Source organism: Corvus kubaryi, unplaced genomic scaffold, assembly GCF_017639235.1.
Source record: "Corvus kubaryi isolate FWS band 111438036 unplaced genomic scaffold, C.kubaryi_AGA036_p1.0 37148, whole genome shotgun sequence".
NCBI classification, from domain to species: Eukaryota; Metazoa; Chordata; class Aves; order Passeriformes; family Corvidae; genus Corvus; species Corvus kubaryi.
In genome coordinates this window covers 925,180-939,325 of record NW_024581038.1, presented here as the reverse complement: position 1 = coordinate 939,325, position 14,146 = coordinate 925,180, and the positions used below count along the sequence as shown (strand labels likewise).

Below are 14,146 nucleotides of genomic sequence, written 5' to 3'. Positions count from 1 at the left end.
GCAGTGTAGGGGAGGGGGCTGGTTCACCTCACCCTCCCTCTGGAGCAAGGAGGAGTGTCTGGTACAGGCAGAGCGACTGCTCAGCACATGGGAGGCTCACCAGAGGTAGGACCACCATCAGGAATGCTTAAATGCATCCTCTTCAGCTCAGCCGTGGTGTTCCCTGAGCTAATTGAACATTTGTTAATTCAGTTTGCTGCTGGGATAGAGTTAATTTTCTTCACAGGGTCTAGTAAGGGCTATGTTTGAATTTGTGCAGAAAACAGTGTTGATAACACAGGGATGTTTTCATTACTGCCGAGCAGGCCTGCACTGAACCAAGGCCTTTTCTGCTCCTCAATCTACCCCAGCAGTGAGCAGATAAGCAACCAGCTGCATAAGATACTCAGAGGCCAAACACCGACTGTAAAACCTCATGTGCAGTGGATCCTTGGCTTGACACAGTTTCATGCTGTGTGAAGGGCACAAAGCAGCTTGTGAGAGATATTCCTCATAGTATCAGGTATGCCACACAACCCTGGGAAATGGAACACAGATAAATAATAAAGGTCAAGAAAAACATCCCAACTCTTCACTTTCCATGAAAAAACATGCTGAAAATACTAAATACTAAAAAACATGCTAAAAACCCCTCTGCTGAAGCCCTGGAAACTTGCATTTTACTCACAAACAATGAAATTATTAGTTATTAATTATTTTTAATCTGTAATTTTTAGCATGTTTAGGTTTCTCCTGGGACCTCACACAGTGTTAATAAAATCTTTTGCTATTCTGGACACAATGTCAGAAATGCATATGTGTTCCAAAAGACGAGGAGTTTCTCTTGTCCAAACCAAGAGCCACCACCTTAGATAAAATCTGTAGGCACAAAAGAAAAATCTTTCCCATCTGCATTAAATTGCTCATAAAGAAGCTCAACATTATAACTCAGTCTAGGCCTGTTGGATTTTCAATGTATCAAAATTAATTACATACTTCAGAGCAATTTTGCATTAGCCAGTGACTTTTCTCCTTTGCAGGTATATTTAAACATTCAGATGCACTGGAGAATTACATTATTAAACGTGCTGCAGAGAATATTAAAAATGGAGTGCTGATGAATGTTTGTTTGGTTGGCACAGAAAATTCTGACTCCTGCTCATGATCATCGCTATTACTTCAGTCTGAATCACATAAGGAAACATAAACCTGTTGGAGCAAGTCCAAAGGAGTCTGAAAAGATGCTGAGAGGGCTGGAGACAGGTTGAGAGAGTTGGGGTTGTTGAGTCTGGAAAAGAGAAGGCTCCAGAGAGACCTTAGACACCCTTCCAGTACCTAAAGGGGCTCCATGAGAGCTGGAGAGGAATCTGTAGGACAAGAGCATGTTAGGAAGAGGGGTGATGGCTTCAAACTCACAGGGGCCAGGTTTAGATTAAATATGAGGAAGAAATTCTTGACTGTGAGGACGGGTATGCCCTGGAACATGTTGCCCAGTCAAGTTGTGGCTGCCCCATCCCTGGAAGGGTTCAAGGCCGGGTTGGATGGCACCCTGAGCAATCTGGTCTAGCAGAGGGTGTCCCTGTCCAAGGCAGTGGGATTTAAGGACTATAAGGTCTTTAAGGACTGTTCCAACCCAATGGTTTTATATTTCTATGATTCTCTATCTGCTAAAGGGACACTGTGGCCTCTGCCACTGGTCAGAGTGCATTAAAACAGTAGCTTTTTCCTTCTCTGTCATAATTCCTACCTCCTGAAAATAACACCCAGCACAATTTGAGATATTCTCCAGGGCACTTTGTACTCATGCTCTTTCTCAGGAGACTGACAATCCTCAGACATGAAATCCCAATCATAAACACAGAGCAATGTGATCAAACATGGCAGGCCAGATTCCCAAGAAACAGAAATCAATACTCTGCTGAAATCCTTGAAACTGAGCCAACAAATTAAGTAAAAGAGGAAGAACCTGATCCACAGGCCAAACGCAATGTGGAGCTCAGCACTGAGAGATGTTATGTGTTTTAAAGATGTCAATTTCTTTGCATCACTTGCATTCCCTACATTCCCTAATGTCTCCCTTGATATCACTTGATATCACACTCCTTTTCTATCAAAAATCCTCATGTCTTTTACAGTGGTCCTCTCAAAAACTTCTCAAACAGTGACAGTGGTTTGCACAACACTGTTGGAGGTGATTTTGAAGAACACAAAATTGTTGCTTCGTGATTTGTTGATGAAAGTACATATTCCTCAAGACTGTTAATCAGACATGGTTTTGTGGAAATAAGACATATGCAGACCTGAGCATACTGACAAGAGCTCTCTTGCTGCAGTTACACACATTCAGATAGGTGATTTCTGATTGCCTGTATCAATGTTCCGCCATCTGCAACAGCTGGAGCTGTACTGTACACCAGATGACCATGTGTGATGGAGTGTCTGTGTATCGCAGTCTCCATGCAAAAATACTACTTCTACATTTGCTAAAAAATAGCTGGGTCTGTTTTCTCCTCAATTTCACCCAGCCAGAATATAAATCCCAGACCCAGGACAACACTTTGTGAGCCATTAATAGAACACAGAAGGTGACAGAAGTCTAAAAGAGAGTTTCAGTTTCTGAAAAACCACAGTCCAAGAGTGAAATTCAAAATATAAATATGCTTCAGAATGCGTTTGATATAGTACATGACACAAGAATAGAGGCTGAAGTTTCAAGATACCATGTTTAAGGCAATCAATGCCTCCAGTCCTCCAGCACTGAAACTTGATATGCCAGGAAGCCACATGAACATCAAAATTGTCAGCAGCTGCACAGTCAAGACAGGTTGGTCTAGGTCTTTTACAGCATTACACCTGAAACTGATAGTGTGAGTTCTTACAGTGTTACCAACTCGCCAGCACTTGCTAGAAAATGCAGGCATAAAATGCAAGATGTCTGCATTATAGAAGTCCAAGGGACTGTTCCTAGGATAAGCATTATTTTCACCTACAGAAATTAACATGAATTGTGTTCCTGGAAGAGAGAATCAGGGAATGGTTAAGGTTGGAACAGACCTCCAAGTTCATTGGGTCCCACTGTCAATGCAGCATTGTCTTGTTAAACACTAAACTATATCCCCAGGTGCCCCATCCACACACCTTGGAACACTTCCAGAGACAGTGATTCCATGGGCAGTCTATTCTAATGGTCATTCCAGCAGTGAGGAATTTTTTCCTTATATCAATACTAAACCTCCCTTGATGCAACTTGAGGCCATTTCCTCTTGTCCTTTCACCTTGCAGCGGATTAGACAGGTTACAGGATCCAGGTCCTGCATACTAGTGTGGGACATTTTGGAAAGACAGATGAAGTGAAAACCCTGTAGAGAGATCATGATGAAGAAGAAGTATACACCTATAGTGATGCAGATCCCTGAGCCTTGTCTGTCCATTTAAATGTTTCCTCCTGCTGATACCTAGGTCCAACGAAAAAGGAAAATAAACCTCATTCTAACGAGATTACAGTAAGAACATGGAACACACTTTGCCCTTTATTCACGTCAGCCACTACCACATGTGTGAAGATTGTGCTCCAGACTATCTTGTTAGAATCTGCTTTTAATTACCTAATGATTTATTTTGCAATGTAGCAGTCTATGTTCTGTTCAACAGCTGATTTTTGCTCTGCAACAATTTGTTTTTATGTTTAGAGATCTTCAAGGCGAACAAAATCTGGAAGAAATGTTAAAATAGTTTAGAATATTAACTTTAAAGTAAAATAGATAAGCAAACAACACATTTCTCACAGTCTTGTCTTAGTAGTGTGTAGACACTCTTTTGCCTTGTCACTTGCAGGCTGACAGCATCTATGCCGTATTTTCCTCAGCAAATAGCAGGAGGGGAGGTTAGAATTAATATTTGTTTGGGTCTTTTTTTCAAGCTAGCTTTATATAGTACACACCCAAAAGGCATGCACAAACATAAATCTATAAAAACCTTGGTTTTCATCTCCTTTTCCAATGCAAATGCTGTTTCAGATTTGTCACCACTTAACATCAGAAGAGAACACTCAGAATGGTGTGCATGGCACTGCCCTGTTGGTAGCAAATATAGCCAGCTTTAACCAGGAACTAAACAAGGGGCTTTTAGAGATGGCCTTTACTCTGTCACCAGCCTGGTAAGTATCAGATTGCATAGCTGAGCAATTTAGCATTTTGGTTGCCAGTATTTTTTACTAAAGGTTGCTCATTTGTTGCCTCTCTGTTGGTTTTTTTTTTTTGCTCTAGTCCTTTGGGATAGCAGGGACAGCTGGCTTCCTCCTCAGCCACATTGCTCATGTGTTTGGCTGTGAATGGCCTTCTCTGGCTTCAGAAAGGTGATCTCAGTTTTAGTCTTTGACGGAAACACAGCTGTACAGCTATCTGTCCATGAAAAGTGCATTCTGCTCCCCACTCTGGAATGTGGGGAAGTTTCTAGACATCACTCTGCAGGGGATTTCATGTGTTTTCTGATAGTTGTGGCTGGGGCAGAGTTATTTTCTTCCCAAGGGCTGGTACAAGGCTGTGTTTTGGATTTGTGTTTGAACACAATGCTGATAATACAGAAATGTTTTTGTTATTGCTGAGCAGAGCTTGCACAGAGCCAAGGCCATTTCTGTTCCTCCCGCAGGAAGGAACCTGGGGAGGTGGCTGGGGGTACCTGTGAGATTGGGAGGGGACACGGCCAGGACAGGTGATGCAAACTGACCAAAGGACATTCCAGACTGTATGGCATCATGCTCAGTATACAAACTGGGGGGAAGAAGAAGGAAGGGGGGGGACATTTGGAGTGATGGTGTTTGTTTTGTGTTTATTATGTATGATGGGACCCTGCTCTGCTGGGGATGGCTGAACTCCTGCCTGTCCGTGGGAGGCAGGGAACTTCTTGTTTTGCTCTACTTGTGTGCATGGCTTTTGCTTTCCCTATTAAACTGTCTGTATCTCAACCCATGAGTTTTCCAGCTTTTAGCCTTTTGATTCTTTTCCTCAATTCCTCTGGTGGGGGAGTGAGTGAGCCACTGTGCAGGTCTGGGCTGTTAGCTGGGGTTAAACCACAACACCTCCTCAAACTGCTTTCAAGAAGTCCATCAGTGTCACTTACAGCTTAATCCCACCTGCTTCACACTCAATTTTTTGGCTGGTTTGTGTTTGACTTTTCCATCTGATGCAAGTTATACTCAGATTCTGACACCCTGGCTCTGGCTGACCTCACCTCAACTTCATTCATGAGTTCGTTCAATTCCTTGCAATAATACAAGTAAAGATCTCACATGATCACTCATTCAGGACACGCTCCTTTCACCCCGAATCCCTTAGGTAATCCAATTCAGCTGCTCACTTTAATACCCTTGATTTGATTGTGTCGTTTGAATGACACTAGGCCAATGTTCTACTTCCAGGAAAATTCCCATTAAGATCAAAATAATTGTTCATGATTCATTACTCTCTTCTACACAATAATGGTAAAGAGTTCAACACATACTAATTTATTTTGCTTCCTTTAGCTGCCTCTGCCTGATGAAACACAGAAGATCCCTAAAGACCAGAAAGAAAAAGCTGTTAGCAGCTAAATACAATCAGATTTTGATTTTTTACTTGCTCCCAGTTCAAACACGTCTATCTACCTCCTACGCTTCCACTCTGTCTACCCTAGCTACAAAAATGAGGACTGTGGATGGCTCCCTGAGGACCTCTGCATCCATCATCATTTTCAGTTTGGCAGGAGAGAAAAAAAATGTGACTAGCCACTAGTAGATGGCTGTGCAGGTGAGAGAAATCGTGCAGCCCCTGATAAAAGGATGCTGACTGCAGGAAAAACATGATAAAGCAAGATCCAGGTGGTGAGAAAATTTTATAAATACTCAATTGCTAACCAAGCTGTCACCAGCCTTGTGTTATCATGGCTATCTGCATCAATCACCTTGGAGAGAAACACTCAGGAAACGTAGCACCGCTAATTTCTCTGTTTATTGAACTACTCACTTGTTTGCAAAATGCTGCCTGCACCTGTCTTGGACTGCAGCTCCCAGGGACAATTCTCCACTTTGTTCTGTTTGTACAGCAATTAGCACTGCAAAAAAAAAAAAAAAAAAAAAATACCCAAACCTCTAAACCCTCTGTATAACGTTCTCTGTCAGGGAGATCTGGGATGCAACCCATATAAACCCCTGAATCCAGCTCCACGCCTCAGTTATCAGGGAAATTTTGACAGGCTTCAGATGAAGTGGCAGGGACACATAAGCTCCTCCTGCAGCTGCCAAAGCACAGAGCAGCTACAGAAGTCAGAGCTGAGGTTGAGAAGGAAGGTTTCCCTTTCAGGCCTGTGTAACTTTCCAGGCAGTAAGACAGTCACATAAATCTGCAGAAATGGATAAAAAGGTAACAACAAGCCAACAGATGAATTTATTCACAAGCCATTTCCTGCATGATATGCTAATTCCAGTGAGGAAGAAGCATTCTGAAAATTGGCACGTATACTGTGCGTGGTGTCTTAATTGGCTGTTAAGATTAGAAGAGCACTGATTAGGAAACAGGTAAAGTACTTGTTACTACGATGAGCAGCTGGGAGCTTCAGGCAGCTTCAGCGTGGGCTCTAACTGCACATTTATTTGCAAACTATTACAGCAAACTTCCACAAGAAGGGGCCAAAAGAAGAAAAAAACCTAGAACATCGTGTAAAGCAGCTTTTGTGCCAACACTGACAAACTGCTTAGCATTTTCCACTGCTGAGGTTAAGTGCTGGGGCATGTTAGAGAAAACCAAGAAACATTCCGAGGAGGCAGAACTCCATCAGGCTGCTTTGTTTCTCTAATTTTAGCATCCAGCCAGAGAGGATCAGAGAACAAAATGCTACTTCGAGTGACCTGGTATCCATGCGACAGTGAATCTCAGAAGCGAAACCTTCACTGACTGTGTCCAGGGAGAATAATTCAAGTCTGAAGGCAAATTCCCCTTAGCCCTGACACCTATGACTTTCTACCAGTGCTGATACACATGATGCAGTCAGAATGATGATGGCTTGCACCTGTTTTCTTTACAAACATAAATTAAGACCAAACTGAAAAGGCAGTGGTCCTTCAGCCCTGCTCCTAGGAGTGTCTCTGTTACATGCCTCTTCCCAACGCAACACAAAATTTAAAGATGGAGACAGAAGCAAAGGAGTACGCTGATGTACGCCTACATCAATGGCTGTCTCTCTCTCAGATCTTCTGGTGTATTTCTATCTCTGTCATCCTGTCAGTTGCATAAATCTATACTCACAATAATTAAAATCAAATCCTTGCTTTGCACTCTGCAAGTTGCATCGCACAATGTTTTGAGCACTTTTTACCAAGACGGCTTGAGAGCAGAGATCAAGGGAGCTACAAAAATGCAGCTTGTGGTCAAGTAATCAGGGCAATTACAGTGAGAAACTTGTCACTCATCAGAGGAGAGAAATGTAGGCTGGTTTTTCCAGCCCTTATTTTAAGAAGTAATTGCTGTTCTAGTATTTAATGCAAAAATAATTCTCTTTTCTGGAGGCTAATCCCTGGCAGATGGAGACACAAGTTTAGTGTATTAGAGATTCTTCATTGTGTCAGTTGTGTGGTGATATCAAATGCAGAGCAAACACATCATGCATTGGTAGGACAGAACTAGTGAATAAAAAAACATTCAGAAAACACCTCAGAAATATAATTTTTTTTTCAATTTATGCATGTTCTTGTTAGACAGCTTCTGCTCTAGGCTTTCCCTCACTGACCATAGCAAGTCTTTCTCACTGCCTGGCTCTCACATGGTCAAAAATTTTACTGTGTACTACAGAACGTCAGAGCTGTTTGACCTTTCTGAGAAGAAGCAGGTCCAGTGATGAGAAGGTTTGGAAGTTATTAACACTCCATCCGTCTTCAGAGCTGATTAGCCAGTTACTGGATTTGAAGGAACCCTATTGTACTGAGAAGTCAGGCAAAAGTACTACTTTCACAGTTTGGTGAGGGCTTTATTCCTAGCAGTATGTTCCAGACCAGGAAAACTGTCCTTCTTTAGCTTGATTACTTACTTCCACAACAAAAGAGATCTTCAAAAATAAGCGTCCATGTTAATAATAAGCAGGGGCAGGGAAGGGGATATTCCAGGATGTTCCCAGACTGCTCCACAACTAGGTTTGCTTTTGCCTTTGGCATAGCACACAGACAGAGAACTAAGAATTATAGTTAAAATAAATCTGAATTGCATGACTCCACATGTTCCCCAGAGTACCACAAATTCTTAATACTTATTCCTTAAGATTATTCTAGATTTGTGAGTTTAAGTGGATCAGGCAGGAGGATTAGCAAACAAGCAGATAATAATCTTTAAAAGGAACTGCTGAAAATGCTGCTGCTGAATGACTTCCTAAAATCAAAAGAAGCATAAAAGACTTTCTGTTGTTACTAGAAAATATTCTGAGTTTCATGAGAGAGTAAATTTCAGAATAGGTTTGAAGACAGTTCCTCTTCCACTGATTGTACTGATTCCACGGATGCTGTCACTGGTAACAGACAAGCACCAAGGAAGCCAGAGCTGGGAACAACCCTGGTGTCCCTGAGGAGCTGCAGTCACCTTCATGAGGACACACTGGGCTTTAAGGAAACCACCTAGTATCCAAAGTGTGGAAAAGTGTATTTTGGAAAGAGGCAGCAGCTCTCTTTAGAACTCAACCTTCCTTTCAGCAGCTAAACAGCCACTGAACATGAGTCAGTGTATGCCCATGTGGCCAAGAAGGCCCATGGAATCCTAGCCTGCATCAGGAACAGTGTGGCCAGCAGGACCAGGGAAGTGATTCTTCCCCTGTGCTTGGCACTGGTTGGGCCACACCTTGAGTATCCAGTTCTGGGCCCCTCAATTTAGGAAGGACACTGAGGGGCTGGAGTGTGTCCAGAGAAGTGCAACAAGGCTGGAGAGAGGGTTGGAGCACAAGTCCAGTGAGGAGTGGCTGAGGGAGCTGGGGGAGATCAGCCTGGAGAAAAGGAGGTTCAGGGGAGACCTCATCACTCTTTACAACTCCCTGACAGGAGGGTGCAGCCAGGGAGGGGTCAGGCTCTGCTCCCAGGAAGCAAGGGACTGGACAAGGCGAAACAGCCTCAAGTTGTGCCAGGAGAGGTTTACTTTGGGCATTAGGAAGAAATTCTTCACAGAAAGGGTGATTAGGCATTGGAAGGGGCTGCCCAGGGACGTGGTGGAGTCACAGTCCCAGGAGGTGTTTAAGGAAAGACTGGGCGTGGTGCTCAGTGCCATGGTCTGGTTGGCAAGGTGGTGTTGGGTCATAGGGTGGACTCAATGATCTCAAGGGTCTTTTCCAATCTAAATGATTCTGTGATCCTGTAAATGAGTAGGTCTGCTTGCACTGCAACTGGAGTGGATAATTGCCAGTTTCTTGTCTCTCTGCTATTGGTGGTGTCACTCTGTCAGGTTTTGCTGCAGGGCACCTTCCAAGTTTCACTTGGACAGTCTGGGCTGTTCTCGTGTTTTAATAAATTCTACCACCGCTTTGGGTACCCAGTGCATTTTTCAAAAAAAAACCTCTTTCAAAAACAGAAACTTGACCTGCAAAGTCCTACCATGCTCGGCAGGGTGTGTGCTCAGCCTGCAGTGATTCTTGGGAGCAGAAGCACAAGGAAATACAGCTCCAAATCCACATACTCTCTCTTCAAGCTGTGACAAAGCTGTGAAGAGGGAGTTGGGATTATTTAACCTGGAGAAGAGAAGTCTCCAGGGAGACCTTCTTGCAGCCTCTCAGTACTTAAAGGGGACTTGTAAGAAGGATGAAGACTGACCTTTAGTAGGGCCTGAAGGGTTAGGACAAGAACTAATTTCAAACTGAAAGAAGGTAGATTTAGATTTGATATAGGGAAAACATTTTTTATGATGTGGATGGTGAAAATGTTGCACAGATTGGCCAGAGAAACTGCAGGTGCCCATTCCTTGGAAACATTCAAGGTCAGGCTGGACAGGAGTCTGAACAACCTGAACTAGTCAGAAGTGTCCCCTGTCCCATGGCAGGGGGCTGGACTGGTAGGACTTTAAAGGTTCCTTCCAGCCCAAATTATTTTATGATTCTATAAGAAAATTTTCAGCACTCATGGCTATCTGTAAAGAGTGGACGACCCAGTGAGTTTATTGGCAGGAGTACAAACACCTGAAACAAGACCACTGGCTTCTCTCTGGCTTAGACTCCTGTTGCATGCTGCCACAAGGTGAGAGATCACAACCTCTGAACTTGTGTTCACCTCCAAAGTGAAGCCAGAGTCCAGACTTGGGCTAAACTGACAAGCTGCAATTCAGCAGGGGTGGTGGTACCAGCTCAGGGGCTCATCTCCCCACTTCTGCTCCCTTCAGAGGGAAGACACAGCAGTAAATCATCCAGGGATGATGGTGCTGGCTTAGCAGGGCAGCCTCAGGACACCCACAGCCAGTGTCTTACCACAACGTACTCCGGGTGCTACACTAGGTCTGGTGAGACAAAGAGGCAGGGCAACACGGAAAAGGCAGGAAATGTAAAAGAGCAGCTGAGAAAGCCACGAATGCCCCAGATGGAATCTGCACTTACCATGCTAGAATGTTTTGTAACGTGGTCCCGAGCAGTTCTCCTGCACATCAGTGGCTCCTTGGTTGAACACTGATTTCTGCTACGGTTTTACCTCCACTCACGAGGTTACCATGGAAACTTCTACACCTGAGAAACTGGGAGGACTGAGCTGTAGCCTGGAGAATACATAAATCAGTAAGCAGGGAAGTAAGTCAGAAACAAGCAAGGGCTTCAGATGTGCACCTTTTTAATGAAAGCAGCACCTGAACACATTAGAGAGGGCAAGAAAGGTGCTGTATGCTAGCAGAAGCTTCATGTTACAGAAGCAGAGCACAGGCTAGTCAGGAAAATGCTGAATTAAAATCTAGAGAGCACAAGGAAGAGATAATATTCTCGCATGAAAATGTTTCATTTTAAATATCATCCTGGAGTATGATCAACACCCAGCTTTCCCCAGCTTGTCCCAGATAATCCTCTTGTCCCAGGCCTTCCCTCCTTTCCTAGTAGCATAAATTAGTTTTAACCAGCATCTCATGTGGGAATAACTGTCCTGTATCTTTTTTCTTCCTACACTGTTCTCATCCCTGCTTTTTCCTACATGCACTCCAATAAATCATAATTCGATTTGCTGCTTTGACCAAATATGCGCAGATAGGGATGCCCTATGTGATAGTATTTTTTTTCCTGAAAGTGGGAGACACACTGCACACAAAGAAGGGGATTCTGCATCTGTCAAATGCACAGCTGTCAGATACTAGCAGCAGCACAGAGCAGCTCATTCCCTATGGGTCACAGACAAAAGACTGGGGAAGGAGGTGTTGCAAAAACGGACTTAATTCTTTCCCTTCCTCAGCTGCTTACCACTACACTTAATATGAAAAATGTAGTGTCTCTACTTCATAAGTATAGTGAAATACTCTACACAGTCATCTTCATTAAGTCACTGATGCTCCTAAAATAATTAAGATGCATAAAGAATTAATCTACTTGCTCAGGAAGGCACCTTCCTCTGCATACCTCACTCTCAGCTGCAGTAGTACTCATATGCTATACTCATTCTGCTGGCTGGTAATCACATGCTCACAGCATCAGCTATATTGAGTAAATCTTGGAAGCAGAACTGAGGACTGCACTGAGAACTTAAACTATCCTGTTAAATGAATTGACCACTTTCCAGTGACCTTCAAGGAGACAGGCAGCAGTTGCAGTATAATGCTCCCAAATTAAAGCACATTATTTTTGTGTCAAGGGTAATGCACCATACCTTACTCTCAATGATGTCTTGGGAGACTGGAGGTTAAAATTATGCCATTTGCAATTACTCTTTATAGGACATAGCAGACACAGCCTGTGCTTAGACAAACAGAAAGCAGTTGTTAACTTCTGCTGTTAACTAGGCCGTTCGGTGACTTTGCTGCCTAAGAAGTTGTTATTATGATTTTATCAACTATCCTTTATCCTTTCTTGAGGTGAAGTCTTATTTACCATTGCTTTCCTCATGAAAAGACAGCCTCTGTCTTTCCAAAATTTTCTTTTCTTGTTCTGACTTTTTCATGGTGTCAAGGTTGCATGTGAGTACCGGGGTTTTCTTTAGTCAGGTATTTGCACAGCAAAGCTCCGTTTGACTTTATGCACTGGGGAGTGAGAAGCAGATATTTCCATCAAAGATAAATGGAAAATGATACCTGGCATTGTGAGAAAGACAGCTCACAGAGATTCCCGTCATCAGGAAAGTCAATTTGCAGCAAATCACTGTGTCAGAAGAGACACAGGACCAGGGCTGCTTCATATATGGGGCAGCTGCATTTCTCCAATCTAACACATGGCATTTCAATGACTCATTCTTGAACGGACCTTAAAGGAAAGGACTTTAAGGATCAACTCATTCTAAAGACCCTGTCATTAGCAAGGGCACTTCCACTTCTGACCAGGCTGCCCAGAGTGCCATTAAATCTGCCCTCAAAGGAGATTCTTCTTAGGTATGACACATATTTAAAACAATTCTTCATCTCTTCCCAAAATCTGTGATGTGTTCATGCTACTCACTCCTTTCCCACCAACCAAATATGCCATTTGGGTCTTGAAACCAATAAAAACAGGTTTGTCAAACTGCCTGTATTGACCTATCAAACCACCAAGCTGTTCTCCCAGATCCAGTCAGAAAAAGAAATCTTTTGGAAAAGAGACTTTTGATACTTTTCTTTTGGTGCTGTCTGTCAACATTTAGCAGCTCCAGAGCACTGGCTTTTGCTTTTTGCTTTCAGGATAACAATACTGGCAAAAATTTACTGTGAAGGTAAGAGTCCTCATTACCATGATGGCTATTAATAAATGGTAGGTATATTTTTTAAAGTGGAAGGAAGAAACATTTTAGGAAAGACGAGTAAATCAACATACGAGTAATTTTCTAGCTCAAGTTACCAAGCCACAGGTTTTACAGGATATCCCTGTTGCCAATAGAGAGGTGGATAGGTATAATTCCTCCATGGCACAGAAAGGACACCTTGGAGAATTTCGGCAGAGATTGTCATGGAAGAATTTTTATGTTCATCAGATGCAAAGGTGAAGCACAACTGGGACCTGGGAGTCTTAGGCAGATCCATAGGGAAGCCTTCCTGACAACCTAAATTTGCATGCCCTGAGGCAGCTTTAATTTTCACTAAAGGTTAGATCAGTCTTTGAGTATGGCTGGGTAGATAAAAGGCTGGATGGAGCCAGCCTGGATATCCAATATCAGCTTCTAATGATCAAAAAGACTGCTTGCCAAGTAACATGGAAGGGACACTGACTAGAAATTGAAAAGAACCACTGCATAAGGAAATTAGTCTCTTTCATTTGTTCTGACATAGATTATAAATACTGTAAAAGTCCAAATACTGCTGAATGGGTAGGTAATGCTAAAGAGTTAACAGTGGTGAAAGGGGTGATGGCAAATGCAGGGAACAGCAGTAATTCTGCAAGAGTAAAGCACCACACTGAGGAACACTTACAAAAGAAAAATCAAGTTCTACAAGAAGAACCACTGTGAACCTGGAGCTGCTAATTGCAAGGATTTCCCGCAGCTTCCAAGAGGAGAGTAATGTGTTTCATTTTCTTTGAGCTCCTTGGCACTTTCTGGTACTTCTGAGTCATCTACATTGGTTTAAACCATTTCAGCTGTAGAAATTAAATTCACATGCACGTTTCCTTTACATGCTACTGTCTGCTTATAGTAGTGTTTGAGTATCTCAACATTTATCTTAGATTTGCTGGTTTCACTACATGATTGAGTGTTTGAAATGGTGCACACTTGCCTCTTTCCAGTCTCACAGCTCCTCATGGCAGATGTTCACTGTTTGCACTACATTATGCTTTGTTAGAAGGGTTGCACTGGGGAGCAACAGGACAAGTTTTCTGCTGGAATAATCCTGAGTGCTACACTCTCAGGACTGAGTGGAAAACTTTGGACCTGCAAAACAGAGCTGGTCTGGGTAATCTGAGAGCTCAGTATGCAGGAATAGATGGGAAGTTATTGAAGAACAGTGGGAAGGTAATTTTACTTTCCTGACATATCAAACTGAGAAGAATATAGCACTAAATGAAAATTCTTTTGACTCTAAAGCAA

General features: G+C 42.9%; 1 long non-coding RNA gene across 1 annotated transcript; it reads right to left on the bottom strand.

Moving 5' to 3' along the window:
- Nucleotides 1-32: 32 nt before the first annotated feature.
- On the bottom strand, nucleotides 33-10,705 carry LOC121661340. Its single transcript, XR_006014928.1, has 4 exons — nucleotides 10,564-10,705; nucleotides 5,979-6,066; nucleotides 3,585-3,690; nucleotides 33-517 (listed from the first exon to the last, which is right to left on the bottom strand). It is a non-coding gene; the product is annotated as an uncharacterized LOC121661340 (long non-coding RNA).
- Between the last annotated feature and the right edge of the window lie 3,441 nt (nucleotides 10,706-14,146).